The 25754-nt window shown below is 39.7% G+C and overlaps 1 protein-coding gene across 1 annotated transcript in view; it reads left to right on the top strand.

The window, feature by feature from the left end:
• Positions 1 to 25754, top strand: part of KCTD8 (potassium channel tetramerization domain containing 8) — a 77415-nt gene that overhangs the window by 20852 nt on the left and 30809 nt on the right. The window lies entirely within an intron of this gene.

Genomic DNA, 25754 nt, shown 5'->3' with positions numbered 1-25754 from the left:
TGTTGGGCCTGACTCCATCTGAAGCCCTAGAGACTGCTAAACAAAGACTCACAGACTGGCTACCAGGCTAAGGAGATACAGTAAACTAGAGAAGCAGAGGCCAATAAGATAAAATGCCCTCTTTTCCAAAGAACCGTCCAAGGTGTACTCCCAACTGCAGTGCAACAATATAGTAACAGCAGAGCCACCAACAGCAGAAACTGAACAGTACTGGAAGAACATAGTGAGAAAGAGAAGACACATAACACCAGTGCAAAGTGGCTGCAGGACTTGACAGCAGACCACATCAATCTTCCAGAACAGGAACCAGTCACCATCACAATAGCAGACATCCAACAGTGGGTCAAGAACATGAAGACCTGGACAGCACCTGGCCTGGCCATGATCCACACCTATTGGCTAAAGAAACTAACAGCAGTCCATGAACACCTAGCAGCACAGATGAACCAGCTGCTAGCAGGAGGCTCCCACCCAGACTAGCTAACACAAGGAAGGATGGTGCTGATCATGAAAGACCCCCACAAGGGAACAGCACTGTCCAACTTCCAGCCAATAACCTGCCTCCCCACAACATGGAAAGTCTTATCAGGCATCATAGCCTCCATGCTACAGGACCATATGGGCCAGTACATGAGCACAGCTCAGAAGGGCATTGGGAACAACACCAGAGCCTCAAAACACCAGTTGCTTACAGATAGAGCAGTTGCCCAAGATTCAAGGTCTGGGCAGACGAATCTGAGCACAGCCTGGATTGACTACAGGAAAGCTACAACTCAGTGCCACACACATGGATCTGTGAATGCCTGGCGCTATGCAGTCGACAGGACACTAAGGACCTTCCTCAAGAACTCAATGGGACTGTGGAAGACAACACTGGAAGTCAACTCAAGACAGTTCACACAAGTGGCCATCAAGTGGTGATGCACTGTCCCTGCTGCTGTTCTACAGAGGCTTAAACCCCCTCAGCCAGATAATCACAAGGACTGGATATGGGTACAAGTTCAAGAGTAGAACTACCATGAGCCACCTCCTCTACAAGGATGACATCAAGCTGCATGCTATGAGTGAATGAGACATCGACTCGCTGATCCACCGACACAGATCTACAGTGAGGACACTGGGATGTCATTTGGACTGGAGAAGTGTGGCCAGGTGGGTAGTAAAGAGAGGGAAGGTAGTTAAGACTGATGGGGTGGAACTGCAGACATACAGTCCAGCTACAAGAACCTTGCATCGCACAGTAACATGGGAATCACAATGAGGAGGCAAGGAAGACAGCAACATCCAAGTACCACCAAAGGATAAGACAGGTCCTGAAGAGCCAGCTCAACGGGAAGAACAAGCTCCATGCCATCAATAGGAACATCTGCATAGTGTATGGGCTAGTCCAGATGAGAGATTCCACAGAAGGTTGTGGAGAATAACATGGCTAAGATCCTGTGGGACTTCCAGATCTAGACAGACAGGCAGAACTGGCCAGTCAACTAGACATCATGGTAGTAGACAAGGATTCAGAGACAGCAGTGGTGAACGAAGTAGTGGTACCACGTGACAGCAACATCAGGAAGAAGGAGTATGAGAAGCTGGAGAAGTACTAGGGCCTGAAGGAGGAACTAGAGAGGATGTGGAAAGTAAAGGCCAAAGTGGTCCCAGTGGTGGTAGGAGAACTGGGGCTGTGACTCCTAAGCTGGGAGAGGGGCTCCCACAGATCCCAGGAGCAACACCTGTCCAGAAGAGTGCAGTGCTAGGAACAGCTAAGATACTGCTCAGAACCCTCCAATTCCTGCCCTCTGGTAGAGGACCCAAGATTGAAGAAGATACAAACCACCCATAGGGGAGAGGGATTTTTTTACACACACACACACGAATATACATAGAGACTGGTGTGTCACAGTTCTCCTTTGCAGGGTAAGTAACACTGTGCAAAACAAAAAAAGGAGTAAGAAACAATAAGGAAAAGAAATAAAGGCCAGGGAAAAGTGGAAAGAAAATAACTGGATCTAGTTTACACCAGCGCTATCCGTTAGTCCCTTCTGTGCCTTCGCTGTCCTCGTGAACCAGTTCTGCTTCCACCATGTCCATGTAGCTATTAATTGCCTTTGCTTCTTCTCATCTCTTTCCTTCCGAGAAACTCATCAGGTCCCTTCCACCATGACTTCTTGGGCTTCCTCATTCTCTTGATCCATTCGCCTCAAAATACTTATTTTGTCCTGTTCGTAACTTTTGCTCTCAGTCCACGTTCATTCAGGACTCTTACATTCCGACTCTTGTTTCACCATTCATGGTTCTTAGATAATCCTTCCCAGCCATGCTCAGCTTCCTTCTGTGTTTCTTCTAACATATCCCTTTCCATATAATAAATTGGACAAAAGGATGCTCTTACAGCTAGCCCGTTCAAGTTGTTTTTCCTCTTTTTAATACTACTACCGTTTTTGCATGTTTCTGCTCTCTGAACTCCAAAACTCCTATTGGCATAAAGTGCAACGTAAATTACATAGAGCCCGTAATTGAAACATACAGTCTATTTAAACAATTATGCAACAACCTATATTAAAAAAAAATAACGCATTGTGGAAGATATATGATTGAAAATAATAATGTAGATAAAATACATATCTTCATATCATAGATTCCAGTAGGAAAAAAGAGCTATAAACACAAAGTCATATCCGTTCATCCAGGAACTTGATTAAAGTGCTGCAATGCTTTCTGTTTTGGTTCATTAATGGCCCGCATTTTAGCTGCTAAACTATTTATGGTTTTAAGTACGTTATTTTTAATTGAATTATTATGGTTCTAATTGTTTTTAATTTATTGTAAATTGCTTTTAATTGCATCTCACTTTGTGATTTGTTTTTTAACATTGAAAAGCAGATTAAATTTTTATGAATAAATGCATGTTTATACAGAATACGTTCCATTGACTTTGATGCAGTTTACATTGAAGTAAGTTAGTAAAAGACTGAAGCTATTTCTCTTATGCGTAATCAACTTCCGAGCAAATACATTTCCACTTTGCATATGGTACTATACTGCAGATACTAACAGTTGTGGTAATAATTGGTTTTAACTTCCTTTCAGCTGTATTGTATCGAATTGGCTTTAATTATTTCTTGGTATTTTTGCAAAACAATTCTTCTTCCTCTAAAAAAGTCAAACGCTTTTAGAAAAAAACAGATGCATTAGGAGGAGGAGTCTGCTGTACCAACTCCCGGTTTAGTGGGCTTTTTTTCTTCTGCCATGAAGATAATGCAAAGAAGTGTCATGTTTTAATCTTAGATAATTTAAGGAGATACATTATCTGTTTTGCCCGTTAATCTGCAGTTCCGGCTTTCTGGTTCCTCTGTCTTTTTCTTATTTGCAATTTATAATGTCCACTTGTTTATTTTTTTTTAAGTGAATTTTCAGTCTAAACTGAATGACAATTTCATTGCCTGCTGTGAGTTTTTCAGAGACCTAGATCCCAGCTGTGCTTATTAATATTGCATGGTTTATTAGGGAAAGTATATTGGTGATTTTTTTTCTCAAGCTAAAGGCCATGGTTAAGTCCCACAGAGATTTGAATGGCATGCTTTCTCTTAAAAGCATTGGCCTAATTATTTCATAACTATATGAAGGAAATCCATACAGCCGCAAATAGTAGTTATTATGTGTTTGTCATCCTTGCATATATCTGTTTCTTCCAATTTTAAAAAGCAAATGTTGCATAAACCTGTGTGAAACAGTTCATTATCCCTGAGTTTTAGTATGACAGAATATTAACATACATAATTACATATTTCTGTTATTCAATCTTGTGTATCCCATACTTTTCAAGTGTGAATTGTACATAATAATATTAATTTGCTTTGATTGGTTAATCATCTGTTGTGGTACTTTGGCATGAGATTAGATCTATGAGGTGTGGATGACAACTATGAGTTCTTGAAGTTTTGAAATGTGTTTTTTTTTCCCCCGTATACGAATTATCTTGTATTGTGTTGCTTCGTGAGCTCAAGGAATAGTTGTGTGTACATCAGATTTGGACTCTTGGAAAAATAAGAATCCTATGCTATATGCATCCCTGAACATGTTCAGTTGTATCATTCCCTCTGCCTTTTAATCCAAGGAGTAAATAAGAGTATTGAAGTAGAGGCCCAGAACTGAACCGTCAGGCTTGACCTAGACCGGTACTGTAAGTAAAAGGCTCACAGTCAGAGATTCAAGGATAAATTCTTAATAAGAGAGTTTTATTACGGATAGCAGAGAAGCTTTTAGGACAAAGAAAATCAGCAATCACAAACTGTAAGGTTCGGGTCCTGTACATAGCAGGGTTCAAATCTTGTTTCTTTCTCTGCTCTGTGTATCGTGCCAAGCTGAGAGTTGTTCATTGGGGAGCAGGATCTGTTGATTCTTGTTGTAATGGACCAGTCTGGTCTCAGATCCTTTGCTCTGGAGTTTGTCCAACCCATCCCTCATGTCTGTTTGATCCTCTCTTCAATTTGATGGGGAACCATTTTGAATATTTAGAGCCAGCTATGTATCCAGTTAATTGCATGTCATCCAGTTCATGTCTAACTAGCTTGCTAATTAGAATATCATGTGATACAGATGCGATAAGGTTCATTTGCATTGTTCATGCATAAATCTCTTTGTGATCTGCTCTTGAATCTTCCTAAGAATCAACATCAGACTGATTGTGGTTCCCTGGATCTTCTCCCCCTGCCCCATTCTTTTATGATAGGGATATTTGCTTTCTTACTGTCATCTGGCATGCTACCAGTTCTACAAAACTTTAGAGATAATGCACAAAGGTCCGGCCAGACCTTCACCTGTTCCATCAGTACTGCGGGATGTAATTCTTCTGACTCCGTAGATTTAAAGTCATTCATTGTCAGTAATTACTCCCTGACTTTGTTTTTATAAATATCAAATTTCAGTTCTGCTTCTTCATCCTGCACTTCATCCTTATGGAACACACACTTTGTAGTTGGAGAAGATTGAGTTAAAATACCGTACAGCTTGAGTAGGTCTCCCTTCTCCTTTTTATTTGCTATTATCACAGAAACTTCCAACTCAGTGTGGCTTTCCTGCCATCATTTGTACAAATCAGGGCTGCTGTATATATTCTTCCTTTGTGACCTGCCTCTGTTTCCCCCTTATAGGTAGCAGTTTGACTGTCAGATTGTTACTCAGGTTTTTTGTATAATCATAATTTCTTCTTCTGTTGTTTTCCTTTTTTCCACTACTTAGTACTGTTTGCAATTTTGCTTTTAGTATTTCCTTTCTTTGGGATCCCCCTATCCCTTTCCTGTCAGCTTCTTTTGCTATGGAATCCTACTTAAATTGCTCTGAGTTTATTGAAGTCAATGGCTTTTGAAATCCAAAATATGTAATTCGCTACAGGTAGTCCTGGCTTAACAACCACAGTTGGGATTAGAATTTAGGCTGCTAAGTGATGCAGTCATTAAGTGAATCATCACATAACCAGACCCGATTTTACGACCTTTTTTGCGGCAGTCGTTAAGAGAATCATGTGGTTCCCCATTGATTTTGCTTGCCAGAAGCCAGCTGGGAAGGTCGCAGATGGCAATCACGTGACCCCAGGACGCTGCAACTGTCATAAGTGTGAGCTGGTTGCCAAGCACCCAGATCATGATCACGTGACTGCGGGGGTTCTGCAACGGTCATAACTTTGGGCACCAGTCGTAAGTCATTTTTTAGTGCCGTCATAACTTTGAACAGTCGCTAAACAAATGGTCGTTAAGCTAGGACTACTTGTACATATATGAGTACAGTAAGATTTAATTTCCCTTAAAATCAAGTATTCCAGCATTATGCGGTCACTTTCCCTCAACCTTCCTGGGGCTAAGTCTTTTACAGTGGTAAGTCAGTGATGGCCAACCTTCAGGTACCTTCCTCCACCTGACAGAGAATGATGTCAGTAGTATGGGCCAGGAATTTCCTGAAGGGATCATGCTCGAAAGAGTTTGTTTGCCAACAGAATTTGGGGTAAAGTTCCCCATCGCTCTTTGAAATACATGTAATTTGTTATTGAAAAGCTTCATCCCTATCTTCTGCTTGATTAAATAGACACCAGCAACAATACTGATTTTATTCCTTCTTCCAGACCTTTACACAACACCAGTTACATGCCCTTCAGTTTTTGTGCAGATGTGGATATTTGTAACACACATTGCAACTCCACTTCCTTTTCTGTTGTTTCCATTTCTTTTGAACAAGTTGTATCCATCAGTTGCTGCTCTTCAATCCAATCCCACCAAGTGTCAGTTATACCTACAGTATTATGTCATGTCTGCCTTCCTGTAATAACAGCTCAAGCTTATCTTTTTTTATTTCCCATACTCTTAGCATTAGTGTTTAGATAATTACGGCAATGAACTTTATGAGCCGATAGTCTTCCCAGTTTTTCATTGAGTGGTTTAATTAGCTGCATTACAACATGTGCACTCAGTTCTACAGCATGCAAGTATTTGTTCGAGATCCTGCTTTCAGGATTTTCATCTTTGGCCCCTGTGAGATTCAGTTTGAAGTATGCCTGCTCAAGCTTGCCATGCACCTTCTTCACAGTCCTTATTAAATGCAGTGTGTCTCATGCCAACAGTTCGTTATCCAGAAATGCAAACCAACTTCTCTCATGTGTGCTGTTTGCCTAATCAGTTATTCATCTGCTGTATTATTCTTTCTTTTCTTCTTCCCTAGACCAGAAAGATAAATAAGAATGCCACCATGAATACCTCCATGTTCTACAGCTTCCTTTGTAGATCATCAAAGTCTAGGATGATACAGTTGTCACAGCTCTTGGCAGTACCATTTGTGCCCACATGGATGAGCAGGAAGTGATAATTGTCAAGGTACTTAATCAGTTTGGTGTTTGTTCTGTCCCATCCCGAACCTGCTCTTCTAGAAAAAGCACACTTCACAAACCAGCAAGTCTGGCTGTCACGTTGATTTCTGTTCCTTGTGGTGGAGTTGTCAATTACTAGGAATTTTCTGGCAGGCAGCCATTGTATCCCCTCTGCTCTTCAGAGTTCCAGGTTCTTGTCCCCTATGTAGCTCTGTCTCTTGTTCCTCCCTGAAGGCTCACAGCCTAATTCTTCTGGGAGTGCCTGTAAGCTGTTTCTGAGCCCCAGGAATTGCAGAATATCTTCTTCATTCCTCATTTCTGATTTTCACTGTGGAGTTTGCATCATTTGTTTCATTCTGTTCCTTATGAGGAGTTGCTTCTTCTGTCTTCTGCTACTTTGGCCCTTCCTTTGTTTAACCTATTCAATTTGGAACCTCTCTGATGAGACTGAAGTGCAAACATTCACTGCTTCAATCCATTTATTTTTTTCCCCAAGCATCACAGAGAGTTTGCATTTGCTACATATGTACTGTAAGTCTTCACATCATGTGTCCAAAGTATGGACACATACAAGCAAGGTCATTTGTGCCTCTAGTGAGAATGCTGGGTTGATTGTTTAGTGATCCATTTGTTTTTTTCTTGAATATTCTTGATAGTCTCAAGAGTCTTCTCCTACACCAAAGTTCAGCAATGTCAATACTCTTTCCTGTGCTACTCCTTCAAAGTCCAACTTTCATAGCGTTGTAGGAAAAATCATGGTTTGGACATTTCTGATCTTTCTGGGCATAAACACATCCTGGCATCTGAATATATTTTCCAAGACCTTCATTGGTACTCTTAAATGCTAGTCTATGACATATTTTTGACTGCTGGGTCTCTTACTGTTAATAGTACGACAGAAGCTATCCACTACTTCAGTATCTTCATTGTCAGTTCTAAGGCTGGTTACCGTACCTGTTCCCATTAGTTTGGTCTTTATCTTTAATTTTACTCCCATTTCCTTGACTTTCATTACTAGAGCTTCCAGATCATTTACGTTATCGGCTGTCAAACTAGCGTCATCAGCACAGCACAGGTTATTGATATGTCTTCCTCCAACTTGCAAACCATGCTCATCTCCTTACAATTCAGTCCCCCGAATATATATTTAGCATATAGTTTGAATAAATAAGGAGAGGGCAGACAGCCTTTTCTCACTTCTTTGCCAAACTGGAGCCATTCTGATTTGCCAGGTTCCATCTGGACTATAGCATCCTGTCCTGTATATACGTTTTGCATAAGGACAATTTCATAAGAACATTCCACAGCTTGACATGATCAACATAATCAACAGCCTTTCTAAAATCAATAAGGCTCCTCCCTCCCTCCCTCTTTCTCAGTTATCCTGTGTGCATCAGCAATAAGGTCTCTTGTTCCCAGATGTTAAAGCTGGTTTTATAAAAGGCCTCAGCCTTTTCTAAAACCAGCTTGAACATCTGTTATCTCCCTTTCCATGTAGGGATCTAATCTACATTGGATGATCTTAAGCATTATTTTGCTAGCATGCAAAGTTAAGGATATTGTGCAATAATTTGCACACTCTGTTAAGTCTCCTTTCTTTGCTATTAGTATGTAGACTGACCTCTTCCAATCTGTTGACCATATTTCTGTAGGTATTCCATCAATTCTCATAGCCTTATCTTCTAGTACTAAAGGTTCTTGTAAATAAGTAATATCTTCTAAGGTATCTTGGATGTTGACATCTCTACTGTACAGAACTTCAGTATACTTCTTCCATTTTTGTGTGATCTTCTTTGAATCAGTTACTCTCTCCCCATGGGCATCCTTCAGCATACCAATATGAGGTTGTAACCTCCTTCTGAGTTGGGAGATCTTTAGGAAGACTTTCCTTGTTTTTCCACACCTGCTTCTATATTCAGTGACTTTATAAATGTCATTGCAACACGATTTGTTATATTTTTCAACACCTCTCTCAAATTCTTTGTTAATTTCCGTTCTGAGGTCTTTGTTTTTCTTGGCTTTGACTTTTCTTCTGGGCAATTTCTGCCATTTGTTGTGACATCCAGTTTGCTTTTTTCTGTTGCTTGGTCTTTGGCAACCTCTCCCCATTCATTTTTAATGACTTCTTAGAATTCATTCCACAGTTCCTCTGGTTCCCTAGCAATAAAGTTCAGGACTTCAAAGCTATTTATTTATTTGCTTGTTTGCTTGTATAGCCATCCATCTCATGAAGGTGATTCTGGGTGGCGTACAGTGATGAAACCACAAAACCCAGTAATGTAGTTCATAAAATATGTAAACCAAACTATAACAGGTGCCTGGGGTCAAAATACATTCCCTTTCAAATCACTAAAACAAAACACTTGTCCTATAGCCAGGATACTGTGGAAATCTACCACTGTCCCCAGTTGTCTCCAGTTGCTCTGAGAAATGCCTTTGTCACTCACTCCACACTGGCTGGGGGGACTCTTTTTCCCCTTTGCTAAGCAGGTGCCATGAGGGAAGAACAAGGATGGGAACTGAAAGGTAGCTTAGCTGCCCTTTCTTGTTTCCACTGTCCAGGTGGCTGCCTGGAAGGGGCGCTGCCCCCCTCGGTGGGAGGGCAGAGCCCGGCAGTAAAACTGTAAAACTGCTGTGAGCAATTTGAGGAATGAGGATGGTAGAGATGTGGAGGTTCACTGCTAAATTATTTTATTTATATCCATAACACTGGTAAGAAACCTGCATGGATGAATTCACCAGAAGTGAGACTCACCTTGAGGGCTTCTTTATCTTTTCTGTTGTCATTACCTTAAACTAAGAATTTACAGTACACTTCCACTAAACGTGATAAAGCCAACTTTTATGGTGACAGTGATGACTGCAATGAATATTAATAAAATACATTTCAAAACAGGAGCCCATAAAGTCTTGATGAGCAATTAGTTGTCAGAAAACAAGTAAAGGGTTTGAACCAATGCATTTAAAATGCCCTGCTTGCAACTCTGTTACCAGAAACGTGACATTTTCTGTACATTTTTGACACTTGGAGCTCAGCATCCCTGGATTTGGTCCAGGGTCACTCAGTTGCTGATCCTTACCATAAATAACATGAAAGAAGTATGAAGCCCAGTGTCAGTAATTGGGGTAATAGAACATAAGCATGTAAACATATTTAATGATGGGAAAAAGTCAGAACTAATTAGGATATAAGATGCAAATGAAATAAGGAGAAAAGCAAAGATTTCAATTTTTCATTGCAAAGAGTGCTTTGCACTTGCTCGTATAAATTTTTTAAAAGCTGGCTTAGGAAATTGAGTGCGTTCCATTCAGGTAGAAAAGGCAAGGGAAAAATTCTCTTTAGAATTTTTATTATTGAGGTTTATATCCTAGGATACTGTTTAAAAATGCATGGTATTTTTACATTTTACATTTACGGTCAAAATTGTCTATGCTTTTTAATGGTATGAAATGATTTAATGATGGGATTCATTAAATCAAAATGTAATATATATCATAAATCTAAAAACAAATGTAGTTCATGTTAGGATTTGTAAATATAGATTTCATAGTTAAAGAAGTTGAGATATGGTGTAAGCTAATTTTGCAGAGAATTCTGTAAAATGAAATTTTTAAAAAGAAGCTGTTTGCTTGCATTTGTGTTTAGAATCAGGCCAGCTGATGATGTAATATGAAAAAGTTACTTGCAACTTGAAAATTTGCTGGGCTTTAGGCTTTTGGAGCAAAGTAAAGTTATATTATTGCTATAAATAATTCTGCAGAAAATTGATAAGGCAGTGTATTTCAGAACATCACACAGTAGCTTCACTTTGCAATATACAAGAAGCATGAGATATGGATTTCACACATTTCAACAAGATACCTTTGTCAGCTAACTATGAATGGGTGCCATAAGACATCACTGGTGCACAGATTTAAAGTTCTGGGTTGGTATTCTGGATCAATGGACCTCTTCATAGAATGTCAGAAAGGCTGTTATGCTCAGAAGAAGATGGATACCTCCTTTTTTTGACTTGAGGCAATAAAAATATTCATTCATTCATTCCAGGTATTTTTATCCTGTCCAGCTTGAAATGACATCTGACGGTTTACAAAGTAAAAAAATAAATCAAGGTCAGAATCCGGCACGTAAACAGTATCAGCATCTCGCACATGGGATACACACGGCCACCCAGTTGTCAGAGGTCAACTCCCAATTGCCTGTTCAAACAAGGTGGCCTTAGCTGCCTCACAGAAGGCTCATGGGGGAGTGTTGGGAGCAGACTGTCCCAAAACGTCAAGGCCATTGCAGAAAAGTCCTGAGAGCCCCCTCCCTGCATGAAGGGAGTAATTGGCCGGTATCTTTAATGATTGCTGGGGGTAAAATCTTGAACACTCTAAATTTCCAATCAGATATATAGTGATTTAATTAAGGCAGAGGCTTTCTGAAATGCTTCCTTACCGTAGTTCTCAAATCTGAGCTGTATTGTTTCTTCTCACCTAAACTGCTCTCCTCCTCTGCTTCCTTCCCCCAGTTTCACATACTAAGATATTCTGGAGCCAAGGTACCTTAATAGGTCAAGCTAGCATAATGAATTGGATTCCCAAGCTTTTTGGCTACCAACCCAGTAACCACAGGATAGATGTTATATTTGCATAACTGAATAGGTGCTACATAGGTGTTACGTTTGCATCACTGCTCTCACCTGTGAGCATCCTGGCTGCTGGGTTCTGTACCAAGTGTAGCTTCCAAGTCATTTTTAATAGCAGCCCCATTTAGAGCATCTAATAGTAATCCAAATCCATGGTGATTGAGGCATGAGTTACTGGAACCAAATCTTCCCAGTCCAGGTAATGCTTCTGCCTGCTGCTCCAGCGGGAGCCATAAGATCAAGAGTACTCCCAAGTTATAGACTTGATCCTTTGGAGGAAGATAAACCCAACAATAGGACTGTCCTGGAGCCAAGATGTTTCTGGAAAAGCAGTTTCATCTTGCTGGGATTTAGCTTGAATTCAGCTTCTCAGAGCGTCCAGGCACTGGGATAGGACTTTCACAGCATCTCTGTTCTGGCCTGGGGTGATGATGTACAGTTGAGTATCATCAGCATAGCTAAAATACCTCACCCCTAACTGATGGATCACTTCTAGCAAATTCATGTAAATGTTAAAAACTGGTGAAGAGATAGCAAGCCTTGCAGCACCCTATACTGTAGCAATCAGCAGCTCAACTGCTTCTCCCATGTACTCCCCACTGACTGGATCATTCACTTAAGTAAATGTGGAACCTCTGCAAGATGGTGTCTCCAGCTCCTATGGGCAGTCCAGTAAGATAGCAGAGGTCTTGAAAAGTCTAATAGGACCAAGAGGGGAGCACTCCCAGCTTCTAGGTTCTAACAAAGGTCATCCATAAAGGCAACCAAAGCTGCTTTCTCCCCATACCTGTGTCCACACTCAGATTGAAAGGAATCCAGATAATCTACTTCATCTAGGAACTCCGAAGGTGTTCCAAAGGTGAACTTCAGATATGTTGTACTCTGCATTACTAAATTTACCTTCCTCAACTCACATCTTCACACTCAATGCATTAAGCTTCCTAGGAGAAATATGAGCTAATATGGAATTGGAACAGCTGGAACTGGACATAAATATTTCATTTTAAGTTTCTTTTTTTTAGTCAAAGAAACAGAATCGTGCATCCTATGTGATTATTAAAAATACTTTAATTTAGTCTTCCCCTAAATTAAAACAGGCATATTTTATTGTTCATCCACCTATAACAGGCAAGAATTGTCCCTTTATGAAAATATAAGAAACAAACTGTAGGGTGTTTTTTTCCTAGTGCCAAGCTACCCAAGTCTACCTCTTTTTCCAATTTAAGATTGAGGCAGATTTCTTTGCCATATCCAGCCATGTAAACAAGAGAATAGTAGATTGGTAGTCTCAATAAGCCAGGGGAGAGAGGAAGAATTCACCAAATTCATTGCTGGTAGAGGCCTAAATGCATCTGATTCAGAACACCATTAACTACATTAAATAGTTCTGGAAGTTTCAAAAGCTGGTACTAGAGAAATAGTCTCTGCTGTGAAACATGGAAGAACATGGCTTTATTTAGACCCGTGATTGCTTAATTCATTCAACTCATAAACAAAGTGCAACTTTTTAATATAGAACAAGAATCTTGTACAGAAATTGTACCTTTTGCAACCTGTCTTTCAATTTCTTTGGTTAGCTGTCTCTTTAGTCATAACAAAGCTGTTATTTTCAGGCCTTCATCAAATGCTGTTTGTGCCTTGATTTTCTCTCTCAGTTTGCTTGCGCTAATACAGAAGCTAGCTAGTCTTCTAATATGGCAATTATGCTTTCCATCTGTTCCCATTTCTTATTTGCATCTACTAACTTGACCCATTGCCTTAAATACTAGCCATTTTCAGAAACACAGTTACCGTGCTAATGCTTTCAATTCATTCTCATTACCTGGAGTCCTGTAGTTTTATTTCTATCCATTTCCAAATCAGTTCCTTGTTTATGTTCCCATTCAGCATTTGTTCAGTGGTTCTACCCTGCAGAACTTTTTTCCCTAGTTCTTTGTTCTTTTTTCCCCAAGATAAATTGGGGAAAATTTGCTTCCCATCTTCTATTTCCCAAAGTTAGACGGTAACTTCTCTGAGATACTCAGTCCTTGAAACCAAGTGATGGAGGCTAGCTAATGAATTGCATTATTTATTTGGATAATTGCTTCTTAACAGAAAGTTCTCCAGATCTGTCATTGTATTAATGATTTGCTTAATATCCGAGGCCGTGCTAGACATGACAATGAGCATTTGGATACTGTTGAAAGTGGCCACTATAAGTAGTTTCAGAATCTAATAAAATGATTTTTAAAATCCACATTAATTATCGTACCATAAGTATCCATGCCATCCAAACCTCAGGTCGTGATCTTCTAACTCTAAAAGTCTCTTGTTTCTCAGCAGTATCTACTCTCATCTGTTCTTTCAAGTCTTCCAATGGTGCACTCATTGCTACTGTAATTGAGGAGATTATTATTAATGCATTTAAAAGAATTGTGTTAGCCAGAGTCACAGTGGGCTCTGATCTTGTGTATCCTACATAGGAAGCCGTATGTAGCAATAAAGTAAAGTTGGCCAATTTTACGCATATTGAATATTAGAGGAAACTTCCAGAAGGCACCTGGAAGAAGTGTGATATACTGAAGGGGCTTAATCAGTGGGCCAGTAATAAAGCAATAAAACTAGCCATTCTGTGAAGTGGTTGGACTAATCTCAGCATTGCATCAACATATCAGTGTGGTATAGTGGTTAAGGTGTTGGACTGGCACTGATGAGATCCAGGTTCTTGTCCGTCCTCAGCCACAGAAGCTCACTTAGGTGACTTTGAGTCATCACTCTCTCTCAGCCTAACCTATTTCACAAGGATGTTATTGTAGGTAAAAATGGGAGGAGAGGGCACTGTGTACACTGTGCCTTTAGCTGTGCCTTTAGCTCCTCAACAAAAGTGGGATATAATTGTAACAAATAAATAATAATAAATAAATTCTGGGATTATGGTCCAGAACTGATGGAACTGAAGAAGGTGAGAGGTGTTTGGGGGGCCTTCATCCAGAAGTCACCCCAAAAATCCCAAGTTTAAGGATAAGGTCATTTAATGGAAGATGTCTATGTCCTGAGTTTTCACTGGGTGAAGGAAGGAAACTACCTTCCAGCCTTAACAAAGTAGTTCAGTCTCTTAATCTCCAATGGAGACGAATACCATATTTTTCCGTTAATAAGACGCCCCCATGTACAAGACACCCGCCACTTTTCCAACCCAAAATTAAGAAATCGATATTTTAAAGATAGTGCAGAACACATTTTTATTTAGTAATTAGTTAACATTTACCTGATACACTCGGTGGGAGGAGATCCAAACCGTCTCTCTGCACTCTATTTCCAAGCTCTTTTGCATAACTGATTACATTCAATCACAAGTGAAACTGCAGATAGCTTGTCTCTGCAAACAGACTTCCTCCAATTGGTTTGTTCAGCATCAGCTGACATCAGTTACATAAGGCTCGTGATTGGAGGAAGTCTGTTTGCAGAGACAGTATGGGCAGTTTCACTCGTGATTGGAGGCTTGTGATTGGAGGAAGCCTGTTTGCAGAGACAAAGCATGGGCAGTTTTGCAACCACGCGGTTCTCTCCTCGGCTTACTTCCTTGCATAAGATGCCCTTCAATTTTTAGCGTAAGGGTTTTAGAAAAAAGTATCGTCTTATAGTCGGAAAAATACGGTAATCTGTTTCTGTGATGGAATGGAATTATGAAGGCCAGGCTCAGGGAGATAAACATTTTCTTAGCTCACCAGAAGAGTGTGGGAGGTAAGAAAATGTTTATCTCCCTGAGCCTGGCCTTCATAATTCCATTCCATCACAGTTTCAAACCAATATTATGTTTCAAGTGTGCCCATGTGGATCACTTAAGGTGAAAATGTCCAATAATGGAATGTACTTGAGGCTGATTCTTTGGTATCTGTGCAGATAGGCCCAGGATCTCATGGGAAGTACACATCTGGATAGATAGGAAGATGTTACAGTAGATACTGGTTATGGTTGACCCCGGGATGGGCCCTTTTACTCATGTCCATTCATGGAAATGTAAGCAGTTATAATGTGGTACAGTACATGCTCTAAGAGAACCATGTACCACCTCAGCCAAATGGGTTGGTGGAGCATTTTAACCAGATCCTGAAGCAAATGTGATTATTTCTTGTCCAAATGCAGCTGTGTCAGTAATAAAAGTTGCTAGGAATGTTTCTGTTAGCTATCGGGGAAATTCCCCAGTCATCATCATCTAGCATCTCCTCATTTGAGGGTGGTGTTGTTGTTTGTTGTTTGTTTTGTTTTGTATTTTGTTCTTTGGGATGGGGTGATCCTGAGGCTGGGCCACTTTAATATATTGATATTTTACCCAATGCCTTGGATTGATCCCCAGTACAATCTTAGTTGCATAAGATAACTCAGATTATTAAAGAAAAAGAGCAATCAGAAGAAAAATTGGGGATAATTAAGGAATCTCATAACTTGTAGCAATATCAGCTGGAGTTTGTCCTAAGGCCTGGTGGTGCTGTTAAAGTTTGCATAGATCTTAGACCATTAAACTAGGTTTCCAAATTTGATACGTAACCCAATAAGTGTAGATCAGTTATTGGGCTGACTGGAGCAAGCTCCCTGCAGCTCTTCCTTGGGCTTAACTCAGTTGGCAGATACCACTAACTCAGTTGCCATAGAAAATGGTCTCCTCTGCTGGTCATTTTCACTTTTTATAGGTACTTTTTGGCTTGCAGGAGGCAGCTGTTAAATTTCTACGGCTGACAGATTGTCTACGTCAGGTGTTGGAAGAGTTTGCAGTTCCCTCTATAGATAATATTATGTGTAGCAAGTCCTGGGGAACACGTATATAACTGCACGTCAAGGACCGGAAGCCCTGTATCAGGCAACCCGTATTGCTAATCCATCTGATAGCACAATAGCCTGCCAAAAGATTCGGTATTTGAGTTGTTTGCGCCAGAATAATTCAGCCTGTCCAGCCATGCTTTCGTAAGAGCCACGCCTCGGACCAAGAGCTCTCCTTAACTGAGAGTGCAAAATAAGAATATAAGGAATTGGAAATTCTGCTGCCTTCCTTGTCAGTTGTGTTTTTGCGGGGGATGGACGCATCCAGTTCAAGAGTGAGTCTCTCTAATGCTTCTCAAAAGAATATTGGACTCAGCCCGTTGGAAATTACCTTGTTGTTTAGTCGTTAAGTCGTGTCCGACTCTTCGTGACCCCATGAACCATATTGCGCCAGGCCTTCCTGTCCTTCACTGCCTCCCTGAGTTTGCTCAGTTTCATGCTCATTGCTTCAGTGATGCTATCTAACCATCTCATCCTCTGCCGTCCTCTTCTCCTTTTGCCTTCAATCTTTCCCAGCATCAGGGTCTTCTCCAAAGAGATCTCTCTTCGCATTAGGTGACCAAAATATCTGAGCTTGAGCTTCATTATTGATCCTTCCAATGAGCAATCAGGGTTGATTTCCTTTAAGATTGACTGGTTTGACCTCCTAGCAGTCCAGGGGACTCTCAAGAGTCTTCTCCAGCACCACAGTTCAAAGGCATCAATTCTTCGGCGCTCCGCCTTCTTTATGGTCCAGCTCTCACAGCCATACATTACTACTGGAAAAACCATAGCTTTGACTATGCGGATCTTTGTCGGCAAGGTGACGTCTCTGCTTTTTAATATGCTATCTAGGCTTGCCATAGCTTTCCTCCCAAGGAGCAAGCGTCTTTTAATTTCATGGCTGCAGTCTCCGTCTGCGGTGATCTTGGAGCCCAAATAAATGAAGTCTGTTACTGCTTCCATTTCTACCCCTTCTATTTGCCAGGAATTGATGGGTCCAGATGCCATGATCTTAGTTTTTTTAATGTTGAGTTTCAAGCCAGCTTTTGCACTCTCCTCTTTCACCCTCATCAAGAGGCTCTTTAGTTCTTCTTCACTTTCTGCCATTAGGGTGGTATCGTCCGCATATCTGAGGTTGTTGATGATTCTCCCTGCAATCTTAATTCCGGCTTGTGATTCTTCCAGCCTGGCATTTCTCATGATGTACTCTGCATATAGGTTAAATAAGCAGGGTGACAGTATACAGCCTTGTCGTACACCTTTCCCTATTTTGAACCAATCGGTTGTTCCATGACCGGTTCTAACTGTTGCTTCTTGGCCCGCATACAGATTTCTCAGGAGACAGGTAAGGTGGTCTGGTATTCCCATCTCTTTAAGAATTTGCCACAGTTTGTTGTGATCCACACAATCAAAGGCTTTTGCATAGTCAATGAAGCAGAAGTAGATATTTTTCTGGAACTCTCGTGCTTTCTCCATGATCCAGCGAATGTTGGCGATTTGATCTCTAGTTCCTCTGCCTCTTCGAAACCCAGCTTGTACATCCGGTAGTTCTCGGTTCATGTATTGCTGAAGCCTAGCTTGTAGGATTTTGAGCATAACCTTGCTAGCATGTGAAATGAGTGCAATTGTGCGATAGTTTGAGCATTCTTTGGCGTTGCCCTTCTTTGGAATTGGAACGTAAACTGACCTTTTCCAATCCCGTGGCCACTGTTGCGTTTTCCAAACTTGCTGGCATATTGAGTGCAGCACTTTAACACCATCATCTTTTAGTATTTTAAATAACTCAGCTGGAATCCTGTCATCTCCACTAGCTTTGTTGTTAGCAATGCTTCCTAAGGCCCACTTGACTTCACTCTCTAGGATGTCTGGCTCAAGGTCAGTGATCACACCAGCGTGGACATCAGGGACATTAAGATCTTTCTTGTATAGTTCTTCTGTGTATTCTTGCCACCTCTTCTTAATCTCTTCTGCTTCTGTTAGGTCCCTGCCTTTTTTGTCCTTTATCATGCCCATCTTTGCACTAAAGGTTCCTTTCATATCTCCAATTTTCTTGTAGAGATCTCTAGTCTTCCCCATTCTATTGTTTTCCTCAATTTCTTTGCATTGTTCATTTAAGAAGGCCTTCTTATCTCTCCTGGCTATTCTCTGGAAATCTGCATTCAGTTGCTTATATCTTTCCCTTTCACCCTTGCTTTTCGCATTCCTTCTTTCCACAGCTATTTGTAAAGCCTCATCAGACAGCCATTTTGCTTTTTTGCATTTCTTTTTCTTTGGGATGGTTTTAGTTGCTGCCTCCTGTACAATGTTACGGACCTCCGTCCATAGTTCTTCAGGCACTCTGTCTACCAAATCTAATCCTCTAAATCTATTCATCACCTTCACTGTGTACTCACAAGGAATATGATCTAAGTCATACCTGAGTGGTCTAGTGGTTTTCCCTACATTCTTCAATTTAAGCCTAAATTTTGCAGTAAGAAGCTCATGATCTGAGCCACAGTCAGCTCCTGGTCTTGTTTTTGCTGTCTGTATAGAGCTTCTCCATCTTTGGCTGCAAAGTATATAATCAATCTGGTTTCGGTATTGACCATCTGGTGATGTCCATGTGTAGAGTCGTCTCTTGTGTTGTTGGAAAAGAGTGTTTGCTATGACTAGCTTGTTCTCTTGACAGAACTCTATTAGCCTTTGCCCTGCTTCATTTTGTACTCCAAGGCCATACTTGCCTGTTATTCCGATTACTCCTTGACTTCCTACTTTAGCATTCCAATCCCCTATGATGAAAAGGACATTTTTATTTATTTTTTTTTTGGTGCTAGTTCTAGAAGGTGTTGTAGGTCTTCATAGAAGCGGTCAACTTCAGCTTCTTCAGCATCAGTGGTTGGGGCATAGACTTGGATGACTGTGATATTGAATGGTTTGCCTTGGATACGCACTGAGATCATTCTGTCGTTTTTGAGGTTGTACCCCATTACTGCCTTTCCCACTCTCTTACTGACTATGAGTGCAACTCCATTTCTTCTAAGGGTTTCTTGCCCACAGTAGTAGATATAATGGTCACCCGAATTAAATTCACCCATTCCCGTCCATTTCAATTCGCTGATTCCCAAGATGTCGACGTTCAATCTTGTCATCTCATGTTTGACCACATCCAGCTTGCCTTGGTTCATAGATCTTACATTCCAGGTACCTATACAATATTGTTCTTTACAGCATCGGACCTTCTTTTCGCTTCCAGATACATCCACAGCTGAACGTCCTTTCGGCTTTGGCCCAGCCGCTTCACTCTTTCTGGAGCTACTTGGAATTGCCCTCCGCTCTTCCCCAGTAGCATATTGGACACCTTCCGACCTGAGGGGCTCATCTTCCGGCGTCATATCTTTTAGCCTTTTAACATTGTCCATGGGGTTTTCTTGGCAAGGAGACTGGAGTGGGTTGCCATTTCCTTCTCCAGTGGACCACATTTTGTCAGAACTCTCTGTCATGACCTGTCCGTCTTGGGTGGCCCTGCACGGTATAGCTCATGGCTTCACTGAGTTACGCAAGCCCCTTCGCCACGACAAGGCAGTGATCCATGAAGGGGGGAAATTACCTGCCTTCCCATTAAGGCCTTCAATTGCATTAGCCTTGTATATAGTGTAATGGGCAGCTAACTTACTGATTCGAATTCATATGGATCATGCCCTTGCAGTCTTGTATCTGGCCACTCAAAGACATGCCCACTGAATTTAATGGGACTTACTCTCAGATAAATGAAAGGGGAATTGCAGTCTTGCATTTTATTTGAATCAATGGGAGTTAGGGCTAATGATGGCCTCTACATCAACTTGATATGCCAACTGCACTCTTGTGGCAAGTAACAAGGGCATGACAAGGAGGAAACAAGTTAAATATTCCAAATCAATTTGTAAGACAGTTCAGGACAAATCCCCACTTTGCCAAATAGTGGTTAGTTAGCCTTTGGAAAATTATGATTATGAGGAAGTATTTTATAGGTGGTAAGAACATGTTGACAGTGTCATGTGTCAACTTGAACCTGGCGGAATAGCTTTCTTCATCTGTAAAGTTCATTGGAGACTCTGGAAGACGACTGTGATCTTTCCATTTAAAAGAGGAATAAGAACATCCATTTATGCTGCCCTGGTCTCCTTGGGAAAAAGGTGGTTTACAAGAATAGATAAAATGATAACATACTTCAACTCATTTACTATCTATAAGATTCTGCTTTGTCTGTCACAACTGTTTGTAGAATAGAAGTACTGTAGACTCTGATTTTAGAATTTTGGATGGGGATTCTATGACCCATATATCAAATTTCCTAGGGAAAGATTATTTAGGAGCTGGCAAATATTACTGTGTCTGCTGTTTGCTGTTAAATTTTAGCTCTATATTTTCTGTTTATGATTCATAGATTTAGAAATCTGAATGTTAAAGGATAGTTTCATAAAAAAACAACCATGACTTTGTTAGATTTGCTGCATTTTCCAAACAAAATGGCCTCATACATAATTTGTCACACCTAAAACATAGAAATAACACGACTATCAAAAATGTAGGCTAAATGAGTCTATTTGAGGGGTGGAGGATTTTGTAAGTAAAGAGAGAAAAATAAGGGGAAAAAACCAACCAAAATAAACCAGGAAATCAGGTGTTATGAATCAGTTATTTATAATTTTCTTTCTTTTAGTTTGAACTTTTCTGCTTGAGAAAGTACAGGCATTTTAAAGTGGTGGTAGGAAATTAGTTCATAAAGAAGAGAAAGTTTAATATACAAAACAACTGTATGTATTATAGAACCTTAACATTTGGTTGTAAGTTAATAAGGATATGTGATTATTATGTTATGTTATGTTATGTTATGTTATGTTATGTTATGTTATGTTATGTTATGTTATGTTATGTTAATTATAGCTAAGTACGTTCCTTTTCCTCCAGACCAGAATTCTTAATTGTTAATGGCATGTTTTCTTTCTTTTCATGGCCTTCGTTGCCTTTAGTCAGTTGAATTGTATACATTCCCCCAAATGTTCCTTCTCATCTTTACTCATTGATGACATTACTAGAAAACATCAGCAATACCACAGTTAACTACTATTGGTCAGTAACATAACAGCATTAAATTGGATTGAATGCTAGCAAACTAGCTAGCCTCCAGTAATATTTGTACCCAGAACCATATGCTATTTTTTATTGTTAAATAGACAACCTTATATTAAAATTATGTCGATGATAAGTACTGTAGATAAAATAAAAAGTAGTGAAGACATCCATTAGAAATCATTTCAGTTCATATTTTCTCATTTTCTTTTAATATATTCTATTCATTATGATGGTGAACAAAATATTTACTTGTGGAATGAAGAGGGCTAGATAGCAGGAAAGACAGGAAAATACTAGGTACTAAAATAAAAATACTTCAGAGTTCAAAAGTTTCTAGAATAAAAATGAATCTAATAAGAACAACAAACACGAAACTAAGTTCTTATGGCCTCTAATCATGTATGTTACATATGGGCCATGAAGTCAAGATTTCACAGCCAATGGCCATATTGCTTCGGCCCAATATTGGTTTTCCATACCTAAGTTCAGTTCCTGGGACTGGAGTCTTAAACCGAAAAGAACTAAGACGTTACATTTTATTCTTGCTATTGTAGTGGTAACAAGAAAGGTGTTTTTCATTCCCTTGCTTTATTTATTCCTTGGGTGGCTGTGCTACTTACATTGTTATATTTACTCTTGGTCATCTTGGGTTTTAGAAAAGGACAAGATTATTTGGTCTATTTTAGTGCATATATTGTAGGTAACTTGTACACTCAAAGCATCACATGAATTTGGCTCCCCAGAAAACAACATTGCAAGGGAACCGTTCCTTCAAGTCTAAAGGTTCAGCAGCATTAACTCTGCATATAAAAATGCATAAAGCTTGTGGTGATCTTTATGATACTAATGGATTTACTTCTGGTATATGTACAGTATTTTATACTTTAACCTTAGATGCCAGTGGAAAACTTCCTCTTGCCTCATCAGGTGTTACATATACTTAAAATATTTCGCTCTCAGCAACTTTACGTAAATATTTTATGATGATATCACTCAGACCTGTGCAGGTGCAGAATGTGAGTTTTAAATCCTGCAAACTTCTCCATAGTGAAGAATTTAATTTGAACATGATGTCCAATGTAAATGTAGTCCTTTCCATAAGCCGTGCACATTACTTTGCCTTAGTACTGAAAAATGAAAAAAGACAAGATAGAAAATATGATTTTAGGAGTTCAAATTTTCACAGTAACTCTTTTGAATTCTATGCGCATGATGTATGCTATTGCACAGCATGCAGCATTTTAAAATAACTTGTAACTAAGACAAGTGAACAATGGAAAAAGGAATACAGTTATTCTGTGTGTAAAACACCCTCCTGTTGTCATTACTACCCTTAGCAGTGTGTTTTTTGTTTCAGCTTTCATCTGTGTTGAGTCTGTTCTAGACTTCGTTGAGATAAAGATGAACAGGATAGACCATTTTTTCCTGGACTCATTTGGACACAATTACTTTGCTGCGCGAATAGCTGTTTATGTCATTAATTACCTAGTTTTCCATTTTTTTTATTATGCACTGTGTTTTTGTCTATTCCAAATTAAGTATTTGTTTCTTTCAAAGGTCTCCTACAAATAAATAGACAAATAAATAATAATCTGGTACGTTGAAGTTTCTGTGGTGAAGGAACCTTGGTATTCCTTGGTATTCTTCGTTTCTAGATGGACAAAGCTAATTAACTCACACACCCATAACTTACCTTTCACATGCCTGATGGAAAGTGGATAGTTTGTTTTAAACTTTATTTGATGATAGGCCACACTTCTACAGTCTATTCTGAGCCTTGATCTGAGTATATAAAAGGTGGTATATATTTCTCCCAGTACAATCTAGCTTCCAAGTATTTTCTTATTGTTCTAAAAAAGAAGAGCATAAGAGAGAACAGTGCAAATGTGAATACGTAAAGAACATATGAGAAAGAGACAAGGAGGGAAGGAAAGAAGGATTAGAACTTTAAGAAGAGGAAGAAAAAGTTGCTTTTTGGTGAATGGGCAAGGTTATCTTTGTTCTATAAATTATATTTGCAGACTAAGATTCCTGCTCCACTAGAAGTGGAATTTAATGGGTGATTATAATATGTCCTCTGTTGAATTTACATTTTATAACAACATGATTGTCCAACAACATTCATTGAAGGTTCTGGTAGGAATAATAAGTTCTAAGATGTCCAAGATAGAAGTTGATCACAAAAATGGATGCTCAGTAACTGTTGCTGCTTTTCATCAACTTTAACTGTAAACCTGTGGATAGGAAAGTGCAACAAAAGGAGGAGGTTTGGCCACAACACAAAGATATGTGTTTACATTGTCTGGTAAAACATTTGAGAATAAGCCCATCAGTAAATGGTGAAGAATCTTTCGGAAGTGACATATTTTACCATAATGTAAGAGGAGAAAATGGTTAGTAAGCAGGGGAACGTTGACAACTGAATAGGCTTGTTTGGGGGAGCCAGAGTGAGACACAACTTCTGCAAGAAACATATGATTGGCAATGTTCTCTGGACAAGTTCACATCAGGTGTATTCACTGAACCTTCTTTGTGCCTGAGTTCTTTAGTTATACCCAGCCAGTAAAACCTCGCCATCTGTGAAGTTAGGTCTTCTCTCCGTTTTAGGGTCTTTCTGCAGGATATTCCCTCTCGAAGAGCCTTTGCTGAACTGAAATGTCTCAGAATCTAATGATATGATATGAATATTTTCAGGAATTCAGGTTTTATTAGGAAAGATGAGGGAGGGACTAAGGCAGGCATACAGGAATCACAAGGATCCAAAGAAGCCTGGGATTTGTAATCTGACACTATTTTGCGTGGTGGCTGCTGTTGTATTGGGAAAAATTCAATCGAGTAGAAAGAAGACCTACATCAAAAGCTTGAATTGGTCTGTCTTGTATGTTGGGCTGTCTGCCAAAAGATTTGAGCCATTTGGCAGAATTGTCAGCTCAAATAAGAGAAGATATTCCTTGACAGGTTCAACTCCTTGACAATATCAGTGATGCTTGGAAGATGCCATTATCCCATTCTGCTGATTTTCTTCCACTTTCCAATGTGTACGGAAATGTGACAACATTTGTGGCTCATCTCCTAGCCATTAGGTCTCCTAGTGCTAATTTGGGGCAGCTCATTAACACAAGGGCCATGCTGAAATGCACAACCACAAACAGAATCTCAGTGAAGTCAGAAAATAAATACCTGTATATTTATAATTGCATGCCAATATTCAGTGGATGGAAATCCTAAAGCATCTGTATTCTTGTGGATGATGACCTGAGGCCACAGAACCAGATCGCCGTAAAGCAAGACAGCAGATGCAATACAATTCAGAGACATTTTCACAAAAGTTTGCAAACGTTGATGCTTCTTCCCCCCCAGTTGCAGATGGTGATGATTTGGAAAAGGAGATTTTGATACATTCAGTATAATGTGGAAGGGGATGCAGTACGTGACAGTATAATAGATATTTCCTTGCTAATATATAACCATTGTATGCCTATCTATATCATTTATACACCAGCCAACACTTAATAAATGCTTTTGATAGTCAAGTAGGTGGTTTCAATAATACAAGTAGTCCTCATTTAGTGACCACAGTTGGGACCAGCAACTTGGTCATTAAGTGAAGCAGTCACTAAGTGAAACCGCAACTGTGCTTATGATCTTACTTCAGCTTTCCATTGCTTTATTGACCTACTTAGTTGTAAATGTGAGGATTGGTTGTAAAGTTACTTTTTCAGCACTGTCATAACTGCGAACGGTGTTAAACAAGGCAGTCGCTAAATGAGGACTACCTGTAAACTATTAATATAAAGTTATGAAGATTAAAAGGAAAGACATTTGTATTTTTCTCATTTCTTCTCATATATTTTTGCAACTCTATTTCTTATTAAACCCTATGTTCTGAAATGCACAAAAGATCTCATTCCCACTGGACAAATTTTTCCTAATAGCACAAAATGTATTCAGCTGTACATTAGAATAAACCCCAAGGAGTGATAAAATGGACAGGTAATGGAAGGATGCCTACATTGTGTGAGTTTTGTAGGACTCCTGCTTATGAAAAACTTTTAATTAAGGGGGAAAAGCCTTTAGCCATCTTCCATAGTTAAGGAAATTGATGTTCCTCTTCAAAAATGCATTTGACCTTTCTTTCCTGTGGAAAAATATCAGAAGGGGGTGGGTGGGAGGAAGGTAAATGACGAAATGTGCATGAAACATCATCATGCAAATGTTGTGGATTATATACTTGTCTGGACATAGCATGGCAGGTTTGTGTGATGACATCTCATGTGAATGTTGTTATTTTGGCATCATCATAGTTTGCTGCAGGGCCTCTACATATCCTATTTTAAGAGTGTGTTTTCAGGAAATTCAAATTTTCTGAATTCAAGAGTTTGGGTTGATTCCCCCACCCCACC

This window comes from Python bivittatus, unplaced genomic scaffold (genome assembly GCF_059951505.1).
Source record: "Python bivittatus isolate LINGU-HERP-01145 unplaced genomic scaffold, Pbiv_v1 ctg000970_np1212, whole genome shotgun sequence".
NCBI lineage: Eukaryota > Metazoa > Chordata > Lepidosauria > Squamata > Pythonidae > Python > Python bivittatus.
The sequence above is the reverse complement of the archived record's forward strand: the minus strand, read 5'-3'. Positions and strand labels throughout refer to the sequence as shown.